General features: G+C 39.2%; 1 protein-coding gene and 1 long non-coding RNA gene across 2 annotated transcripts in view; one reads left to right on the top strand and one right to left on the bottom strand.

The window, feature by feature from the left end:
- LOC105459013 overlaps positions 1 to 21,706 on the top strand; it is a 102,420-nt gene that overhangs the window by 34,149 nt on the left and 46,565 nt on the right. The window lies entirely within an intron of this gene.
- On the bottom strand, positions 369 to 1,854 carry LOC105459000. The gene is made up of 2 exons (XR_975611.1): positions 1,033 to 1,854; positions 369 to 594 (listed from the first exon to the last, which is right to left on the bottom strand). It is a non-coding gene; the product is annotated as an uncharacterized LOC105459000 (long non-coding RNA).

The following is a 21,706-nucleotide window of genomic DNA, read 5'->3' as shown; positions in this document are numbered from 1 at the left end:
TAAATGTGTAAATTAACTCTATATGTTACTTAGACCAGAAAAGCTATGGATTATATATGTAACTATTATTTTATATTTTATGATGTTTTCCTAGCAACTAGTAAATCATAAAGTATAAAATAGATATATAAAATAAGATAATGTTTGTTAGATTTTGCAAACCGTTATATTATATTTCCCAGCATAATTTTAATATCATGATGGTCTTAAACTAACAGAACGTAATAATTTACTTTTCCTGGAATCTAATGATTGTACGAAAAAGTATCAATCATAAATCATTTTAAAAAGTCATTAATTTCTAAAGCAAGTTGAAGTACAAATTTTTTAAAGTATCTGATCTCTTAGAGAAAAGATTCTCTTACGTAGCTTCGCGTCTAACACTCTATAATGACAGATTCGTGTAATGATAATAATTATTCCGGCGGGAGCTCTTGTTTCTTCAATTATTCCTAGGTTGGAATGCGTCAAAGTCGAAACTGCTATTACTTGATCCATTATTAATTTCCATTATTGTAGATGGTATTGATCCATTATTGTAGATTTAAATGTCTGCTTCGAAACCTACATCACGGTCCATCCGCTGAATGTGAACTAGATAGCATTTATATACAAAGTGATTAAAAAAAAAATACTTGAGAAATGTATTGGTATAATTAATGTTATAATGTTACGTGTTGTACATTATTCGATTGTTAAATTGTTAAAGAGGAATTTTTAAAGGATTGTCACTTTTCTCTATAACTCTTGTCTGAATATTTAAAAAATGAAGATTTAAATATCATATAAATTTTTTTTCAATGTTGCTTGTCTAAATACTTAAATATAAAAATTTCCGTCAATTGCTAAATATTTATACTAAATAAATGACAAATTTTAATTACGCGTGATCTTAAAATAGACTTGAAAATTAGATTATTTATCTCGAATGCTTACAATGTTTTTAAAATATAAATACTAAATTGTTTTATATGCTCATTATATACCAGAGTATGTATGAATTTAAAAAAAAACAATATTTATAATATTTACCGCTTTTATCATTTTTCTTAGATTTTTGAATACCAGTTTGATGAGAACTTGCAATCGTTTCATTTTCCTGTATATTATACTAGCTTCCATTAACGTATTTGTCTTATTTTCTGCATCCAGGTTTTGAATATGCATTTGTCCGATGATATATGTACAAGATCAAGTAATTTTAAGCAGCTCTTCCGTTCAATATTCCAGGAATATAATCACCAATAATGTACCTTGTCTCATTGCCTTTTAATGTGAATGTCTTTTATTGTCATACTTAGCTGTTGTATATTTATCTTCTTTCTTTAGGGAAATGCTGTCGTGTCCGAATGTAGTTCTATCAATTGTTTTTCCACCCATTTCACTGAATATGTAAAATTATAACAGGCGCCACAAAAATTGCAGTTGGCGTCTTGTCCTGACGGCGTGTGGTATCTCCGCATCCAAAATTGCTGAAGTATTATCGATACGTGCACTTTCTTCGAGTATTTCTTCGTATATTTGATATCCATAGTATCGTAAATTTTACCACAGGCATTGCATATTGCTCTATATCCAGATAAGCGTTTGTAATATATCCAGCAATTGTGTAAGACCGCTCTGTCGTTATTGAATATTTTGTGCTCTTTTAATAAGTGCAATCCTGCTTTCTTCGAGAGTCTCCCATTTGCAACTTCGTAAATTTTATTACACAAATTGCACTTCGCCAACGAATCTTCTATTTCAGTATAATTTGTCCACAACCAGTTATCGTCCGTTTCCATTATATCTTCGTAACAGCGTTTATTACTAAATGTGATACAGAGGAATGTCGCAAGAACTGTTCGGAAAAGGTTCGAACAGAGACGTGTAGTCCTTTATGCTAGAATATAAATATTGATATACAATTTGAATTTCTCTACCTAGATGTCTCTCTATTGTAAGATAGATGTCTCTCTGTGTCTTTAATTACTTGACTACCGCAATTTTCAAATTATACTAAAGCATATTTTCCCAATAAATTCTTTACAATGTTTTAAGATGCTTATTATACTAGCATCAATATCATTAAATTGCTTTCCAATTTAATTTATGATGTTACTTTTTTAATTTAGGATTGCGTTTTAGTACCAAAAATTAAATCGACGCGCAGTTTGCAGAACTGGATATGTACGTAAATTCAAAAAGAACAAAAACCTATTTCAGACTGAAAGGGCAGGTCCTTCCTTAGTTATGTTAAAATTGAATTCTTTCAGATTAGTCTAATCATTAAAGTACATGTACAAATATACTTAAATGTAAAATTTAACGTACTACTATTGTACTTAACTTGATATTGATATGTTTTACAAATTAATCAAGTGTGATAAAATTATCACGAATTATATCAAATTAAATTTTATATTTTTGAAAAAGCTTAAATCTTGTATTATTCGTATTTAATTCCAATTGACATAATTCTTATATTATTTCGTAAAAAAATAGATTTAATATAAAATTGTCTAAAATATTCTTGAGAAATTAACATTTTTTATTTAAAATTACTTTTAATTATTTACATATTACATTTGACTCTTTTTATAAAATATATGTTAATATAATATTTCTTGGTATAATATCTTTTTTAAAAAATGCGTTTAATGTTTTCTTTTACTTTTAAAAGATTTTGCTTTACTTGATTTTAATTTTAACTTTTTTTAAATAATTTTATATATCTAATTTAGGGCAAAATTAAGGACAGAAGTCTATTTATAATTTTTTCCGTATTACATACTATACAAAAATTATAGAAATTTATTCGAATTCCTTAGCGACTTATTCGTTAAACTGATATACGACGAATTATTTCAAGAACGTGCAACTTTCATAATAATGCGTAACCATGACGTGACAAACGTTTTACCGCGGCGGTCGCGATTCACCGCGAAAATTCACGTGCGAAATTTCGATTCGTCAAACTCTTTCGTCTCGCAGCGAGTTTCGTCCGCGATGACGCGGGGAGAATTTCGAAAGTGCGAAAATGCGGACGAGTCGCCATTATTGCGCCGTCCGCGTCGGTGTGCACCGTGCAATTAGGATCAAGCAACGGTGCAGGCGCGTGCATTTCTTTCTCCTTGACGAACAATCGAGCAAAATGAACTCTCGGATGTTCCAGCCGCGGTCAGCGGCCGAACTAATTGCGACCCGCGTAATTACTGCGCTTCGAAAACGCTATACACGCCGCCGCTGCCGCCACCGATGGACTGGTCTGGTACAAAAGAAGGGCGCGGGTTATCAGCTTCCAAGATGGAAATCATCAATACTCTCCGCAAATTCCTTCCGCCCGCACATCCCCACCCCATCGTCGCACGATTTCCGAGTGAAATAAAGCGGAATCGTGGACGCGCACACACGCGCGCGTACACGTCCGCAGTGGCTCGTTATTTCCGCAATTACTTGTTCGATAAATTACAACCGCGAGCATCGCGTAATAGTTCGATTTGACATTCCGAACACGCGCGCGCGGAAAGGACGGCGTGACCGTTGCTCGCTCCCGTTGCCTGCGAGGGATGATGGTAGCCCGCGTCGCTCAGAGCAACGCTCGTATCCGACCGCGTTTACAAAAATAGGGCGACTTATGCGTCGCAATTAATCCCGCCACTCGCGTCAGTCGCGCACGGCGCGGCGGAATGAACGACTGACGTAGCGGGAGCGGCAGTTTTTTAACTGCTTGAGCTCCACGCGCGCGCTCGTTCACCACCGCTCCTCCGTATTCCCGTTGCCTCAATTATTCATCGGCTCGCGCGCATCGTGCTCGCCGAGAGCGTTGTCAGGCTACGCCGAGAAACTGCACCGTAGAAAACCGTCCATTTGCCCCGGTTCCGCCCGCGGAAGCGTGCCCCCTTTTTTTGCAACCTTCTCGAATGACATTTGAGAGAAGTGCACTCCGTTCGTATACGAGTTCCGTTTACTCGTCGGTATATTCTCCGCTGCAATGCATTATATGTGACCTTCGATTTACCGCGATGTTCTCGATAATAACTCTCATAAATGAAGTGCTTCAAATATGTTGAGTTATGTACTCTTCTTCTTTCTAAAGAAGTTGTTAAAATAGAAAATCTTTTTGATTTAATTTAATATATCCAGTATATATATATTCGCTTGAAACAATTTATTTCTAATATTAATTTTTCATTTAATTTGATATAAATATTTATCCTTTGTAATTTTTAATAAATTAATATTAGAAATATGTATTACTTGTATTAAGCTTTCAAGTGACTTTTTCAAGTCAAAAGTCGACGTGAATTTTAAACGTGTATGTCTTATAACAACTTATTTCAAATTCAGTTTGCTCATTTCACAAATGTGTCCCGTAAAATATCTGTGTTGATCCAACCTTTAATGAGTCAGATGAATACTAGGAATTCTCGGCGACATTCGAGTGAACTCATAAAGTATGCGTGGCGCGAGTACAATTACACTTCTCGTTGAACGTGTTAACCCATTGGCTTATCACTTTCGACATCGTAAACTGAGTTACCTTCATTCTCCAATCTTTTTTACTCTAATCTTAAATACACTTAATTACTGCGCGACATTGCTCAATATTATTATATAACCACACACATTCTATTTGAAATTAAGACCGATAGAGAACTAATGAAGAATTCACTGTCACGATACAAAATTACGTAATCTGAAAATTGATGTTTCAATATTTTGACAAAGAGAAAGGAATATTAGAAAAAGTAAATTCTGAATTAATTTCCAAATTAGATTTCTGGAAAAGAAAGAGAGAGAGAGAGAGAGAGAGAGAGAGATTTACATATTCATGTAAATTGAAAGTAGTATTCGAATCTCTCTCGTCAGATTTTCGTCCCTGAATACCTGTGATTTCACGGAGAATTACACACGTATGACTTGTGGAAACCCATGTCATTTGGATATTCAAATCGTGAAACGCCTCCTATATTATTTGCGTCGTATATTACGCAGGTACGAATTCCGAGAAAAATAAGAAGAAAAACTCATAATCACGTCCGGGTGCTGGATTTACCTCGCAATCCTCGCAGGATTTTTACATTTCGAGGAATCCTTCCGCGATTTCGTGCCGGCTGCCGCGGTCGCGTTATCGGAATTAAAGCGCGGATCATGGACGCAACGCTCGGCAAAAATTATGCGGCGGTCGAGCGTTTGCGCTCTCGCGCTGTTTGCACTGGTGTTCGTGTACTTTACGGTGGATTCTGCAGCGGGCATCAATTTGTTGGGGCAACGGCTCAACAGAAACAAGCCCCGGCTGTTCCGCCCAGTCACGTGGAACACGATCGAGTCGAGTCGAAGGGGACGAAACGCGTTTCCCATCCTCCCCCCTTCGCCCCTTCGTACAACTCGCGTCCACTTTTATCCGAATTTCCTGAATTGTTAAACGCGACCCGACCGGGCGTGTTTGACACATCGTTCGACACAGTAACGCAGTCCGTTTAACGAGGATATAAACGACAGACAGAGACAAATAATTGCGGGACGTAAAACGTGTGTGCAGCACGCGGCGAGCGAATGGGATCGCGGCGTGTGTGATCCGGTTTTAAATTAAAGATTCGTAAACGTTCGTTCGCGTATCGTAACTTTCCGTCTGTTTCGACGTTCTCTGCGCTAATCACATGCCAATCGCCAGGTTGCAGTTGTTGCTCTCGTATTCAATCGCTACACTTTCTCCAAAGCCGCGGGTTTGTATACCCTCCGGATTCGGCCTTCAATCTCATTCATTCGACTTCGCTCCGTAACACACACATACACATCTGCGAATGACGTCGTTGTGCGAACAATCTCGCAAATTATTTCCGGACTACAAAAGGTAAGGGGGATACACGTGAAACATTCACTTTACGAGAACGTAAATTGAAATACAGGAGCGAGATTCTTTCTCTTTCTCTCTCTCTCTCTCTCTCTCTCTTTTGTTACATTGCGTTTCTTTATTTTTGTTTCTGTTCTTTCGACAATTTTTTATTATCTTTTACTTGCATTTATCTCGTTTACTTCGCATATTTTTATTATTTTTTCTGTATTAGTTTATTATTTTTCTTTTAGTTATTCATTTTTATTCTTTATTTTGTATTTTTTTCTATTTCTGTTTCTGTTCTTAGAGGGCTTGCCCTAAAACGACAATAAAAGCGGTTATCTCTCTCTCTCTCTCTCTCTCTCTCTCTCTCTCTCTCTCTTCCCTTCTCTCTCTTTCTTTCTCTCTGTTGGATTTGTCTCAAATATGTTTCTATTGAGGTGCTCGCACTTTTCTTAGTTTCCCGAGAATCAACTCTGGTACAATCGGTAACTTCGGTGAAACGGAATCCTTTTGAGAATTTGCAAAGGGAAAAACTCGCCTTCTCCGAATCCGCATTCGGATGTAAGAAGAGGGTTTTTGTGTTGCACGACTGTCGCGGAAAGTCGGAAGCGCGTGAAGGAGATCGAAAACGCGATTTAGCGAGATCGATCGAACATCCCCGTCGAACATTCCTCAGCCACCGCGAATGCAGGGCTTCGATCCCTTCGTGGAAAAACGATCGCGGGGGAGGAAGTATCCGACAGCTCGGAACAGAAAGATCCTCTCGGCAGTGTGGTCCCGGCGAGGCGTATACACGCGCCTCCGAGCGCCTTCGCGGAAAATGCAATTAAACTAGGTACATCGCAGTAACGGGGGCCGAGAGCTTTGCGCGCCGTCGTCGATATTAAGCGAGAAAGTTATCGCATCAAACGCAATCTGCCGCCGTCAAACTGTAACGCAATAACGGACGAGAGGAATTCTTGTTGAAAGTTCGCCGCCGGAAATGGACGCGAGATGCGCGCCATTTTAGAATTTACTCTTCCTTCCGAAGGTTGAATAAGGAAACAGCAGAATTAGATAAAACAGTAATTGACTCGTTGAACGTAACATCTTTTTATCGGATCTCTGAGTCTTCAAATACTTTGACAAATAGAAATTTGTTTGGGGCTGCGGTTGTTTCATCTTCGGATAAACTATGTGGTAATCTATATCTAATGGATAAATATCTGTAGAGCCAACGCTATTGACTTATAGTTTATCTGAAAATGAAACAACCATAATGATATTTATGGTTGTTTCCAACATTCTTTATTACATGTATATATATATATATATATATATATATATATATATAAAATGATAGATATTAAAGTTTTAACTATTATTTAATTAGTCCTGAGAAGGAGATTCTGTTTGTAAGGTCATTTGATAATCTAATTATACTTAATTATATAAGTTTGAGTTTTAGGTGAATTTATGACGTTCACAAGTGCATTGAGAGAAAACTGTTATAATCTTGAAGTCGCGATCGAGAAAATTCCAATGTTTCTTTTGATAACAGTAACTTACGACGATATTTTAATAACTTACAATAATATCCATAATTAATCGGATATCGGGTTGAGAAACACTGGCCACGTGAAATGCACGTGAAATGCATACGGTAGCATGCGTACGACGTACAGCCGGTCGATATTAACGATAAAACGATCGTTGTGCACTTTTGTTCGTCGGATATTCCGATCTGCGCTCATTGCGCTGCAATATGTGCTAATTTAATTGCGTGCTCGTGAAACGGAATCTTTTTGCAAAACGAGGAATCGAGATTAATCGAGATTAATTTTTTCCGACACACTCTCATTTGCATTTATTATCTTTTAATGTCTCACGCGTGATGATCTCATTTTACATTTACAATTTACTTTTATATCATCTGTACTTTTATCAATCGCTTTGAATAAAATTCAACGAACAGCGAAATATAATTATCAGACTGATATAAAAGAATTTTCAAAACGATGACAAAAAACGCAATTATACAATTATATAATTATACAATTTAGATTCTGTATTGAATAAAATTTAAAAAAAATTGGCTTTCTTGGAAAGCAAAATTAAAGAAAAATTTTCTTGAAATAAAAAAACAAGTGTATTGAAAGGATACAATTTTGCTTCTATTGCTGAAATTCAATGTTCAATCTTATTTAACAAACATGACTTTTGTCTGAATCTAATATTTAAAAATCGGCACGTTATTTTAATGACACATCGACGTAAGTGTAAATTCTAATTGTGTGTGATACGCAGGTGAAAATTATGCTAACAAAATTTCATCGTCCTAAGATTATTCGAAATCTTCGTCGCGTTATTCTGACAATCGACTTTTGTACTGTGACGCGAAGTGGCTCGAGATACGCGGAGGAATAACAAATCGAATTTTCCCATCTCTAATCCCATCGCGCGTGTCTCCGTCGCGAAATTTCCAGCCGAAACTCGATTATCGGATCGTTCGCATCGTGGGAAACGTGCGTAGAAGAGCGAATCTTTCTCATCGATCATTCGTATCAATCCTACCAAGTGTACCACTTTCTCAATTTTCCAATCATCAAGTCGTTCTCCACGCTTACGCTGATTTTTTTCAAATCCGTAAAAGTCCGAGGAGAGAATTTCTTCGAACGGTTCGAGAACCCCGTGCGGCTTCGAGAGTTCGATAGTAAAGAACGCCAGCGCCTCGCGCGAATTATATGATTCATAAACCTGTTGGGTCATTATCGAGCGTTATTACCTCGTGACTAATCAATGGCCGTTACCCCACAGGAGGATCGCAATTATTGTGTCCATCCGCGTCCGCCGCGTTTACCGCACAAGCGAGTTAAAACGGAATCGATCGCGTTTGCGCCTATTCGCTCGAAATACGCCGGAAGTAAAGGGCCACCGGAACTCGCGAGACCCCACGAGCTCCGAGTAAGCGCGAGTTTAAGCGTGCGATTCAGTTCGAATTGCGAGGCGCAAACCCGATCCGCGCAGACGGGAGGTAGACCCGCGAGAGCGGAAAATCGTCCGCCTCGCGCGCGTACCACCTTTCTTTCCTCCCTTTCCTCCTCGAAGGGGAGAAAAGGGAGGCAGACAGGCAGACAGGCAGGCCAGGCAGACAGGCTAGGCAGCAGCGGGCGGTCGGCGAACCGGCTCGCGATCATTCCGAAGGTGCAACGCGCGCGGCGCATCGCGGGACGCGCGGCGCGTCGCCGGCTTTACCAGGGCGCTGCAATCGACGAAGCAGTACGCCGCGTGCCGCCGAGCTGACAGCACGTCGTCGCCGTCGCCCCATCGTCCCTCGTAGGTGGCTGCCGGTGGAACGTCGCGAATCGCCCTCCGCGTTCGCGCGTCTCGCTTTTCGTCGTTTCGCGAAACGCAACAATTCCCGCTTGCGCGAGCGCTACGCGCGGAATCCCATCCGGCGACGGTCGCGCGGATCGATCAGTGGTCGGCCGGCGGGATCTGTGCACGCACAGACACCCAGATGGTCCGTCGCCCACGATCTGAGACGACGGGTGGTTCTCCGGTACCTTATCACGGGAACGCCGCGAGAGCGCCACGATTTTGAGACGCGCGGTTCGACCTCTCGTCGAGAAATTGCACCCTCGAGAGGAGAGAGCTGTGGAAGAATTTCCGTTAACTCCTCGATATTCTTTATGCAGGTGTCGATATGCCTTATGTAGGTGTCTTTTGTTTTCATATTTCAAATGCGCGTCTGTGAACGCACGAGAACAACATATTTTGGTGTAGTACAAAGGGAGTTATTGAATTATCGCGCCGCACTCGCGCGACGTAATAACGCGCTGTGCAATTTTCGCGAAATGACGCGAGATCGCGGATTGCATCGCGCGATGTAAAAATAATTTGGAGCACCGGTAAAGGGCAAGAGAGAGAGAGAGAGAGAGAGCGATCCCGGCCGTTCGTCGCTCAGCGCGTGCGCGCGCCAATTTTTCTCACCCGCCGACATTTCCGGCCATCGGTCGAGAGACCCACGCTTGAAATTACATCGCGCCCATTCACGTTAATTGCACCAGGGGGGGGGGGGGGATCACCGGATTTCGAGCTGACAATTCGCAGCGCCCGGCGTTGAAAGAAGGAACAAAAGGAGCCGTGGAAAGGCGTCGAGAGGAAGTATAGCTCCAAATTTATTTCCGAGCTGATATCGCGTTCTGTTAAATGACATCCTCGTGTTCGGCAATTTTTGTGAAAAGAACTTTCCGATATCCTCGCTGCCACCTGCTCGACTCATCCCACGATAAATGATAACCGCGAAATGAGAAAGTTTACAAAAAGGAGACTGCCCTCGCTCGCCGGTCTGCCTGCGCGCGCACGCGCACACGTGCCGACCTTGAATACTCGAAAATACTTCTGCATGATCTATTGAATGGAGCGGGTCGATCAGTGGCACGCGACGCGGTATTCTCATGCATAGTTTCTATTCGAAAAGATCCGTCAAAGAAACGCCGATTCTTCTCCGCTCGGTTTTTTTTTAAGACAGAGCAATTCCACGCGGCCTCGATTTCTCACCGATTACGCTGTGATTTGACGTAAGATTGACATTTGTCTATTCATTTATCTAAATCGCGCGTTCTACTTTCGGAGAAATATTATTCAGACGGGCGAGTGACTGTTTTTTGGAGCAATGAATAATCGCAAGCCTATTCGAATGCATTCTAGAATTTAAAAAAGAAAGAACTCTTCAATAATCTGAAAAAGTAACAATTGCATTTTTCAGCACAATGCCCGATTAACGATCAAATACGCGATTGGAAAAATAAAATAACGCGGTGAAACGCCGATAATTTATTTGCAGCGATAACAAACCGTTGAAATATAAAATAAATACGAAAACACCGGTTCCGCCTGGCCGGAAGTCGCACGGTGCAGCGATAACGTACTCTCACGTAACCATGCCAATAAAATTACAAAACGATCGCGATTAATCAACCCTCCCCCCCTCCCGGGGGAGAAACACAACGGGGAATTCTCGCCGGAAACCTGCTCACCTTCGTTCGATTCCGCGGATCTCCGCCGGTTCCTTCCGCTCACGTGGGAGTCCGGTTCCTCTCGGTCGGGGGGAAGAGAGGGATCGCGCGAGTCGCGATTCAACGCGAGATAAATCGCGAAGACACCGCGGAATCTGGATTCTCGCGGCGCTCCTCGTTTTATCGCGCGGGATGAATTATTGGCTTAATTAAGCGAGACACGGCCAGGAAGTCTACCTCACTGATCCTCTCCCTGTGCAGTGACTTCGGTAATTTAGATAGCGGCGCTCTTACCTCAGTAGCGATTACCACGGCAATCCTATACTTCCGTATTAATGCCGCGAGCGCGAGAATTCTTCGAAAAACGTACACTTGGAAGAAAATGTCTAGCGGATACTGTGACGTCTTCACTTTGCATGACTTGTTCAATTTATTGCTTCTTCAAATATGTATCCACCGACACGTTGAGCAAAACGTTTTCCACTTGCAAGCTTATCTTTCGCTAAGCATTCTATGTTTATACGTTATTTCCAACGGAGGCCATGGAGGAAAATGGACAAATGTTCGGATAATAGCTTCATTAAGATTCATTTAAGCGAAGTAATAATCGCCATCGGACGGTGGCTGGGAATTCCACGGATTATTCGGCTGTCGATTCTTCTTCGAATCAAGCTCTCTTAATTTAACGCCCTTCAATTATCGCCGGGGTGTCTCCGATCGATCGACGCCGGCTTTGCACGTTCGCGGAACGTTTCATCCGCTGCGGGAATTTCACCGACCCCGAGAGAAACTTCATATATTTCACGGAAATTCATTCGTTCGGCATTCCCTCGTTACCTTTCAAGGATATCATGTTATTTTGATTATTACTGAATAATTTCGCGAAATTCAAATACGTACGATCGCTCGTTTGATCCGGCCTTTGAGTTTATTATTTCATTAACAGACAGATATTTATTAAAAGATTGAGTTTATTATTTTATTAACAGACAGATATTTATTAAAACTTTTATTAGGGGAGATATTTATTAACATTTCATTAACTATTAACAACGTTTAGCCGAGTACCTTCTTAACAAATCCAGCAAAATATCTTGACTCTGTGAAATAAACGGGACCTTGTATCGAAATTTTTGTGAACGAGGACGGGTAGTGGAGCCGCGAAATAAAATATATATCGTGCCGTACAAGACTCGAGCAAGATGTAAAATTTGTGCTCTCTACGTGTTCCACGGGGCCAATGGGACAAAGAAACGTGTAAACACGGTGCACGAGACAGGCCTCGTTGTGGACAGTGAGATGAGTGAGAAAGGTGCAGTGCCGTCGTCGAAGAGCCGTGAAAGGGTGAGCGGAAGTATCTTTTGGAGACACAGCTGGCACTGTTCCGCCTATTTGCCGAGGGAATCCTCTCTGTCAAGGCTCGCCAACCTGCAATTGGTTCGCAGTTTGGAGAACATGGCGCGGGCTAAGACCGACAAGTAAGAACATCTCATGCGACTCACTTTGATTAACAGTAGAGAATACAAATGACTCCTGTAATGAGCTCCTTGTAATTAGTCGCGGGCAAGAATATTTAGATTAGTTTAACGAAGCCTTAATATGCGAACTTCTTGGGAACGCGATACTTCATGTTTCTCCGGTTTCTCTGCTTGTATTAAAAAATGTCTAATTTTTTATTTTATATATATATATATATGTATATATATTTGTATTATATTAATTTATGTATTTATCTCTCTTACATTATTTTATTATATTTTTTATTATAAATTATAAGACTCTTCTTCATAAATTCTTATTCAAATTATAATTTTAAATTTCGTATAATATTGCTATAAAATTTAATTATTAATAAAACTGGAGTAAACGAGCAGATCAATAGCAAATATTATATGCGCAGTAACGTGCATTACACAAGTATATCGAAGCTTTCCTTTTTACATACTGCTCCATTTCTTTTATATCTACATTCTATCGAGAATATCTCTGATCGATTCGATGTCAATTTTTAATTTAACACCCGCCAATCAATATTGCGAGTTGTATCGTGTGGTTTTCTCTTTTCCTGATGTACCATATGTTTCCTTCACGTTGTCAGTAGTTATCCTTCGCATTCGCGATGCATTCTGACGGTTGATGCACTCGTGCTTTAATATTTCAACATCTGAAATCTAAGAAATATAATCTGAAACAGCCTAGAATTCTCGATGTTAGTTTTAATAATAAACATCATGACCAATCTAAACTCGATCAAAATCCTCTTCAGAGAGTATTTCGAACAAGGGCATTTATTTATTAGGTATACAGCTATCTGAAACTTTCGACATTAATTTCAATCGTAAATTCTCTGATTATTATTCGAATTTGGTTTTCCAAAGGAAATTTCGTGAGAGACAGTTATTTATTGCAACTGTTTAATATTCAATTCGTATCTGTATACGTATATTATATATGACATAATGTAATATATCGATACTCTCTCAAGTAAGTTTCTGCCAATTTACATAAGTTACATCGAATCTGTGCTTAGCGAACAGAATTCTCGTGACGCGCGCAAAGTTATGACATGGCGCAGCCTAATAATCCAAATTCTTGCGTCACGGTGGATGATCGAAGCAACGGTGGACGAACGAGCAACAAAATGCAAATAGAACTTTAGCCCTTACCCGCGTGCAGCTGGGCAACCAGCCGAGCGATTAAACACGTATTTATATATACATACATACACGTTGAAGTTCATGGGGCAGCATGCAAAAGTTTCGCCCGGGACACCACTGGACATTAATTCAACGAAAAAGACCTGTTCAGAAATCCCGTAGCACGCACGCGTAGCTGAAGCGTGTTGCGCTCGCGAATTAATAAATTGATGACAATTACAGCGCAATTTCGCGGCGAACTGCGGACGTGTTGTTTTTGTTCGAACGGCGCCCACGCCGAGTCGCGTTGTACACTCGACGTTGTAAATCTCCTCGCTATTCGCGTCTTTCGTAGATAATTATTTCTGGAAATAAAGACGCGCGTCGTGTATTAATTTACTTTTCATTTGTACAGTTTCATTATTTCAAGTTTGCAAAAAAATCACCGAGTCACATGAGATGAGTCTCTATTAATGCAACGTCTTTATGAATGAGCTGAATGTGTTTGACTGTACACGCGGGTTAAAGGCAGTCACCTTTATCATCAAAATGAAATTTTCCACGCGGGGGCGGAATCGGGGGCAGCATTGGGGGTGGCAATTTAATATCACGACGGACGCGAGTATTTCCAACGTCGAACGAAGTGGTCGAGAATCGATCGAGACAAAAATACACGCGCATTGCGCGACGATCACGAGCACTCGACTTGTGCGTCCCAATGTTTCATCGATTATAAAGAAAGGCAAAGCAGAGGTATTGCTTGTTACCTCGGAACGAGGAATGAGAACCTCGGCAAGAAAACTTTTTCTCGAAGTAAATGAAAGATAAGCGAGAATCCGAATAATTTGCGCGGTAGTCTCGGTATAAATTATAATACTTTGCAATTCAGATACTTGCGAATTTCGTCACGACACGCTTAACGTTGTATCCTCGAAGTTTAAGGTATTCTAAGACTAAATATCAGATATTAAAAATTTTGTACAGGTACATCAAACGTTTAAGTTTTATAATCTTTAATAAAGGAGAAGAAAAGGAGAAATGTCTTGAACGGAAAAAAAGTTTTGAAATATTTTATATTTACTATAAAGATATATAAAGAGATATTTAAACTTTCTTTTGCTAGAAGAGAAAGATTTTAGAGAAATGCAATCTCCATAAAAAAAAGGATTTCGATTTTGTGATAAATTTTGAATGAATGAAAAGAAATGCATTCCGATCGAGCAATCTTCAAAATCGAAGAGAATTATTTATCCTCACGTAACGGCGATTACGCCGAATAGCCGAATTCGGCCTATCCTTTCCACAGCTTCGAGACGCCTGTCGCGATCTCCTCTCGAATACACCCGTGGGAGCTCGTGTGTCCGAGGCAGGTTCTACCAGAACCAGTTTTTCTCGGAGCTGATGGCGCGCGGTTGGGTTTCTTCTTTCTCCCTTCACGTCGCGACACGAACAACGGACAGACACGAACGCGCGGCCTCTTCCCGGGTGCCGCATTTCGTCCATATCGCATCGCGACATTTCCGATCTGGATTAGACACCACGATACTCTTTCTTTTCTCCTTCGCATTGCACTCCCGTGATATCGAATGCGAATAATTCAAGAGACGGCAAATTCAACACGGCGACGTTGCTACCTCAGGATTCGTTAAGTTTTCTTCATTTCCGGAGCCTTAACCCATAGGCCAGATTCCTCGCGAGAAGGTGCGATTGAGGCTGAAAAAGATCACGAATTGTAGATTTCTTAAATCTGCTTTTGTTAAAGAAAAGATAATGGATCAAGAATGATTTTTAAAGTTTGACGATTTGACGGATCTAAAATATATAATCAATAATTGAAATTAGTATTTTAATTAAATATATTTCTTTGTCAGAACAGTTAAAATATTATTATTAACTTGCTTATTTATTCTACTACAGTTTCCTATTTTTCTGAAAAAAATTCGCATTAGGTCGATATTTTATTAAATTGTACTCGTCTTTCTTTTTCACGATGTAAAACAAAAAACAGTTTTAGAAAAGGATTTAATGTTATAGGAAATTTTATTTTTATGTTATATAATTTTATTTTGTTAAATCTTTTCTCAATAATTTTTAACAAAACAGTCTGATTTTGCTACATTTGATTAAAAGTTTAAATAATGAAGACTGTAGACTAGTTTTATTTAGAATAAATTCAGCGAGATCATGGACCTATATAGGCTTTTTCTCCAGCTATCGCCTCAATTACGTTTGCTCCACTTGATGTAATTGTACACTGGCATAGTAGACAAGAACAAGAAACCGGAAGCCCTGCTATTCTAGAAGACATGCTCTGAAAGAAGGCGTGTTTGTCTATTGCGGATTTCATAATAAACGTTCGATGAACATTTCAAAGACTCTTTTTTAATTTTTTACAAAAATATACATTTCTATAAATATGTATAACACAAAATTCTCTCTTTGAAAATTTTCCACATTCGTTACCATTGGGAATACATTGACTCCGTAGGATTCGCAGCACGTAACTCACTCCCACTGCATTCGTTCGTCATATCTGAATAATGCATTTGGCGTATTATTCTTGTTAACAAATGCGAATTGATTTATCGACGGCTAAATCATTGGAATCTCACTGGGCGGGAATTTCGAATTTTCTCAAACAATTCGTAATTCGTAACGCGTACCGCTGGCACATCCGCGCGAAGGAAAGCGATGGACGAAGCGCGCGCGCGTCTCGTTTACCTCTTGCGCATTTAATTCTACTCGCTCGTATGTACGTAGACCCAAAGTTTCACCTTCGCGCGAAACACGAAACTGGCGGGGCTAACCACATCCTTCCCTCATGGTGGTCGGCGACCATTCACTGTCGCTTGCCGTCGTCACGCACGACGTACGCACACTATTAGTCGCTGGACATGTATATCCGGCCGCGTGTATTCTGATGCAACGCGGGTATCCCGCGATAAAACACGAGACACATCTCGTGATTTCATAGGGCGTCACGAGATCACAATAGGGAGGCAAAATAAATTTGAATTTTAATAGATAGAGACATTTTAGTGGAAATTTTATATAAAATTTAACCTCTTTGAAACCGAATTTTTAATGCACGTAAAAAGAATCTCTTATTTCAGTTTGTAAATTACATTTTTTTTTAATAATGTATATAATGAAGATCCATGTATAGGTACCATTACGGTGCATATTGTAGAGCATGGATATGAGCATTATTATTTTTTAATATATATCGTAATTAAATTCATGTCATAATGAACGCTAAAGCTTAAAAAAATTTTATTACTTAACATATTAATTTCCGTCTTGGAAATATACATTTTTTTAACACTTTTGGTCTATTAAATGCTTTTAATTTATCGTACAATGTTATTTAATTGATTTGTTCAGTAAATTATGTTAAGATAAAAAATATTCTTTCTTCTGCAGACTTTTAAATATACACAGGATGGGCTAAAAAATGGGAAAATTTAGAAGAGATAAAATAAAAACTTGGAAACTTAACTCAATTAATTTTAGTTACATTAGAATATAGAACGTAATATGCCATTTATAAATTACCTTACACTTTTTATGTACTTGACGTCGCGATGCTATCGCGTCGCTTGATAACTATTACATCTTAAAAATAACATCCATTTTCAAGATCTAATGGTTATTAAGCGTGGTAGCGCAGTAGCGTGGCGACGCTAAGTACATAAAATGTATAAGGTAATTTATAAATGACGTATTATGTTTTGACGTGTTAAAATTAATTAAATGAAGTTTCTAAGTTTTTATTTTACCTCTTTAAATTTTCTCGTTTTTTGGTCCACCCTGTATTTTAAAAGTATTTTAAATATTTTGTTTTAAAATTTGTTACCAATTTGGATTTATATTCAAGAGATTTTTTTAAAATATTTTATCAGAATTATTGAAGACGGATTATATAAATATCGATCAGTGTCAAAACATTCTATTGAACATCAAGTCAGAATATCCCAAGAATAATAAAGAATAAATATAAGAATCAATATTTGTAGCTTTTATACATTCAGTCAAGATTGACATACTTCTCTAGACCTTAAAAATCTCGAGTTAAAATGGAATATGTAACCGTGAATATGGATAATCGATGAGAAGCTCTTACGTCTTCGTACTTAAGTCATCTTTCCGGAGAGCTCTTGAATTTTCAATGCCTGAAAAACGGAGAGGAGCAAAAGAAGACAAACCGGACGGCCGCTCCCTTTCGCTTCCGGTAATTATTGGTAATTGTTATTTGAATGCAGTCAAAGGGGTAAACACAGAGGGACGGTGGTGGAGTTAAGCCTGGAGAAATTGACTGGGACCGAGTTGTGTGCGCGCATAATGGAGTGTATCCGTAACCAGTAGCTTCGCCAAGATTTCACGAGAACCCTCGAAGCCCGCCGGGTGGTCCTTGTCGTGTTTCCCTTACCTTTCCCCTTTCTCTCCGTTTCTCTCCCGGCGTGGACTCTTACCTCGGTAGATCGGACGATTGTTAAAGGACTTTGTCACCCCATCCTCCCCCTGCCTTCCCTCGCGACCGATCGTCCGCTAGGAAGCGACTTTCCCAGTCCCGCGCACCCTCCTCCTCGAGAGCGTCGACACACAGGAGGAAATTACCGTCGCGCAAGTTTCCGGGAAACTTAATAAAGATTTATGACGGGAATTTAATAAGCACCTCGTTGCCGCGCCGCGCCGCGCCGGCACACAGCCACGTTATACGGTGACGATATTTGCTCCGACAATTTACAGCGGTGGCGTGTAAAGATGTGCGCGCCGAGTGCGCGCCTTGCGCTAATCTACATTCATATGATACGATATACCGTGAGCACTTATACGCAATATGACGATAAGATTGACGTAGCGGTGAGAAAATTATTGCCGTGGCTGCAATAAGTTGTTGCACTCACCGCCGTGAGAAATGTTATATCTTGTAAGAAATTTCTGATTGATATTATAAATACGTACGTATGAGTGGCATGTTAATAATAAATTGCTAGTAATTTCTAGCTTGTAACTAAAACATTGATTGACATTTCCAAGAAGCGATCTCCAATTTCGATCGCACGTATGCGTGTACATGTGTGTGTGTGTATATATATATATATATATATATGTAAGTAAGTATGTATGTATGTTTGTTATGTATGTGTGTGTGTGTGTGTGTGTGTGTGTGTGTGTGTGTGTAAGTAATTGAAAAATCTGCATGCAAATAAAAGTTACAGTCAATTACGAATACTGCATTTGCTAATTTGCCAATAAGGGCAGAGGAAATGTGAAGGCGGTATTTTCTCTTTACTTTAAGCTTTCAATTTTAAATTGAGAATTTAAACAAACCCCCGGTTTGACTTTTTGTCTGAAAGCTAAATTAGCTTCCTTCGTAACCTGCGAGTGGATCCGCTATTGTTTCTCCGCGAAGGCGAATCATCAGTGCGCCCACGCGTTATCGTGCAACCGTTGCCAAGATGCAGATAATATCGTTACCGGAAGCCGCAGGAATCCCGCGAGAGTCTCCGCTGTCATAGCACATCACGTGCGTCATACTACCCTTTTTTGATTCCTTTTTGCTTTCCATCTCATTTTCGAGGAAAGTCTCGACGCGCCGCCGCGCCGTTGTGAAAATCCAATTTTCGGTAAAGTCTCTCTGCTGGAATTCTCGACAACCCAGTAATTTTTTCCTTTTCCTTGACTACGATGCATCTTTTGGAATCTCGTGCTTTTCTCAAAATAAAGTATTTACAGTGGATAAGATATAATATTTAATATTGTACAAGCGAGCATTAATGCCAGCATTTACATTCAGCGATCAAGTTGTAATATTTAAACTCTCATCAACGACGAATCTGTGCGGATCTATAATATAGGACAGGATATATACATACATATATATATATATATATAATAATAATAACTTTATTGAAGTGTAGAATGAACAATGGGAGAAAATAACAATTGATATATAATAGAGAAGTAAATACACCTCAAAAGGCGAGGTATCAGTATAATGCTGTTTTGAAGAGCCTATAGTCCTGACAAAATTAAAAATAAAAACTAAAAATATACATTAGAGCGCAGCAGTAGGTATATAATAAATATTAAAGCAAAAACAAAATACAATGAGAGTAAGTATAATAATGAGTAAGTAATAATAATAAATTGGCAATACAACAATACAAGAAAAAGATAATTTATATCTACATGAAGCAAAAATATTAATTGAGGTTATTATTAGAAATAAGAAGTTGAAAAATAGTCGATTTAAAAATAGAGATGGACGAGAAAGACCGAATATCAGATGGTAGAGAATTAAAATATAATATATATAATAATATATATATATATAGTATATAATATATATTATATACATTATATATATTTTATACTTGATTTTTATCTCATTATATTTGTAACGTTTCCTTTTTCTAAAGACTCGTAATAATACAGTATAATCAAAGGAAAAAGAAAGTACTAGGAAAGAAAGAAAAAAACAAACAGAATAAAGGTATTTAATTGGTTCTAATATATATACGCAGACTATTTACGTCATAGATGCTTAAAACGCATTTGTAATTTTCATGCAGCAGAAAAGGGAAATTGTGTATTTTGTTTCGGAACAGTATAAATACCATTTACAAACAAAAGCACATAGTTAAAACAAAATACACAGTATGTTTCCCTTCTCTGCGGCATGAGCATTGCAAGTGCGTTTTAAACATGTATGACGTAAATAGTCTGCGTATATATTAGAACCAACTCGCCGGGCGAGGATGAAAATAGTATAGCTTAATTTAGTTTAATTTGTGAATTTATTAGTCTATCTTTAGTTTATGATTGCGTTGCAACTTTGACATTAATCGACGCGCAGTTTAAATGATTGAGGGAATGTATTTAAAATTTACATAAAAATTATTAGACATCAAGATCTCATCCAATCTCGAATCTTGAAGATGCTCTCGATTTAATTGTAGTCATTTAGCGAATTCCAGTTCAATTTATTATTGTTTAATTTAGTTTTTGTAAAGAGCGAGAAGAATCAGACATCTCTTTGATCTCTTTAGTTATATGAACACGGCAGTGACACTGACGACATTGTACATATTGATTTGTATGAAATGTATAAATACGAGATCAAAAGAACTATGTATGAGATCACAATTTTTGAACGAAAACTTCACGAGTCGCGATAACAAACTCGTTCGTTTACGGACAGACATGAAAATCATATTGACTGATTCGCTAACGAAGCGCGCGCTGGTGATGAGAACTCATCCGAGTTCACCATTCCGTCCGGAGATTTCCGTCCGCATTAAATTGCAGAATCGCCATCGTGGATTTGACTATTTGCCCGTCAGTGTTGGTTACGCGCAGTATGGTTCTCTCTCTCTCTCTCTCTCTCTCTCTCTCTCTCTCTCTCTCTCTCTCTCTCTCTCTCTATTATCTCTTGTTTGGCAATTAACGCCGTGCTGACAAATCCGGATATCGCGCGTCCATTCGAACCGGCGAAAGCGAAGTATGCTTCGGATAAAGGGTGATCAAAGAACGCACGTCGAATCCTCTTCGTTTGCGTTCAAATAACCTCACAGAGAGAAAGAGTTCAATTCGGAAACTCGTGATTAAATTGGTCAGTGAAAAAAAGTGTATATCCACCATCGTAGACGAATCCTTTTAGGCTTTTAGATTTTATTGCATCTTGTCTCTATAAATATAAATAAAAGAAGTATTGATCTAAAAGCACGTGATGCAGCTCTATAAACGGTCTTCAAAATCCATAAATCAATCTCCGGGAAAGGGGGCACTTTGCCTCAATTTCGCCAAATGAATTCTCGCTCGTCTGCGACATCCACTTTTCCACGCGACTCACGATTCCACCTTATTCTTCTCGTTTTCCAAGCCATGCTCATTTCACGCAAAATGGCGTTCACGAACGCCAGACGACAATTTCGCGAGGATGGGAATTAAGATCGCCTCCCCTTTTTCGCCAGATACGCCAAGAGCGATCAGAGACCGGAGTGTCGTTAAGGTTAACAATATACCGGCAGCGACATTCCTGAGACGCTTGTATTGCCACCGTAAGTCTTCCTTAGCGATCGCATTTAAGGCACGCAACAGAAGAACGCGCCGCGCCGTTCCGCAATCGCGCCACACAATTATACCGTCTTGTGCCCGCAATCGCCAATCGGCGCGCTACCTTTCCGCCTGGAAAGGGTGTGTCCCGGGATATTCTCCTGCGCGAATACCAGCGAAAGGAAAAG

Source organism: Wasmannia auropunctata, unplaced genomic scaffold (genome assembly GCF_000956235.1).
Source record: "Wasmannia auropunctata unplaced genomic scaffold, wasmannia.A_1.0 LD336101.1, whole genome shotgun sequence".
NCBI classification, from domain to species: Eukaryota; Metazoa; Arthropoda; class Insecta; order Hymenoptera; family Formicidae; genus Wasmannia; species Wasmannia auropunctata.
The sequence above is the reverse complement of the archived record's forward strand: the minus strand, read 5'-3'. Positions and strand labels throughout refer to the sequence as shown.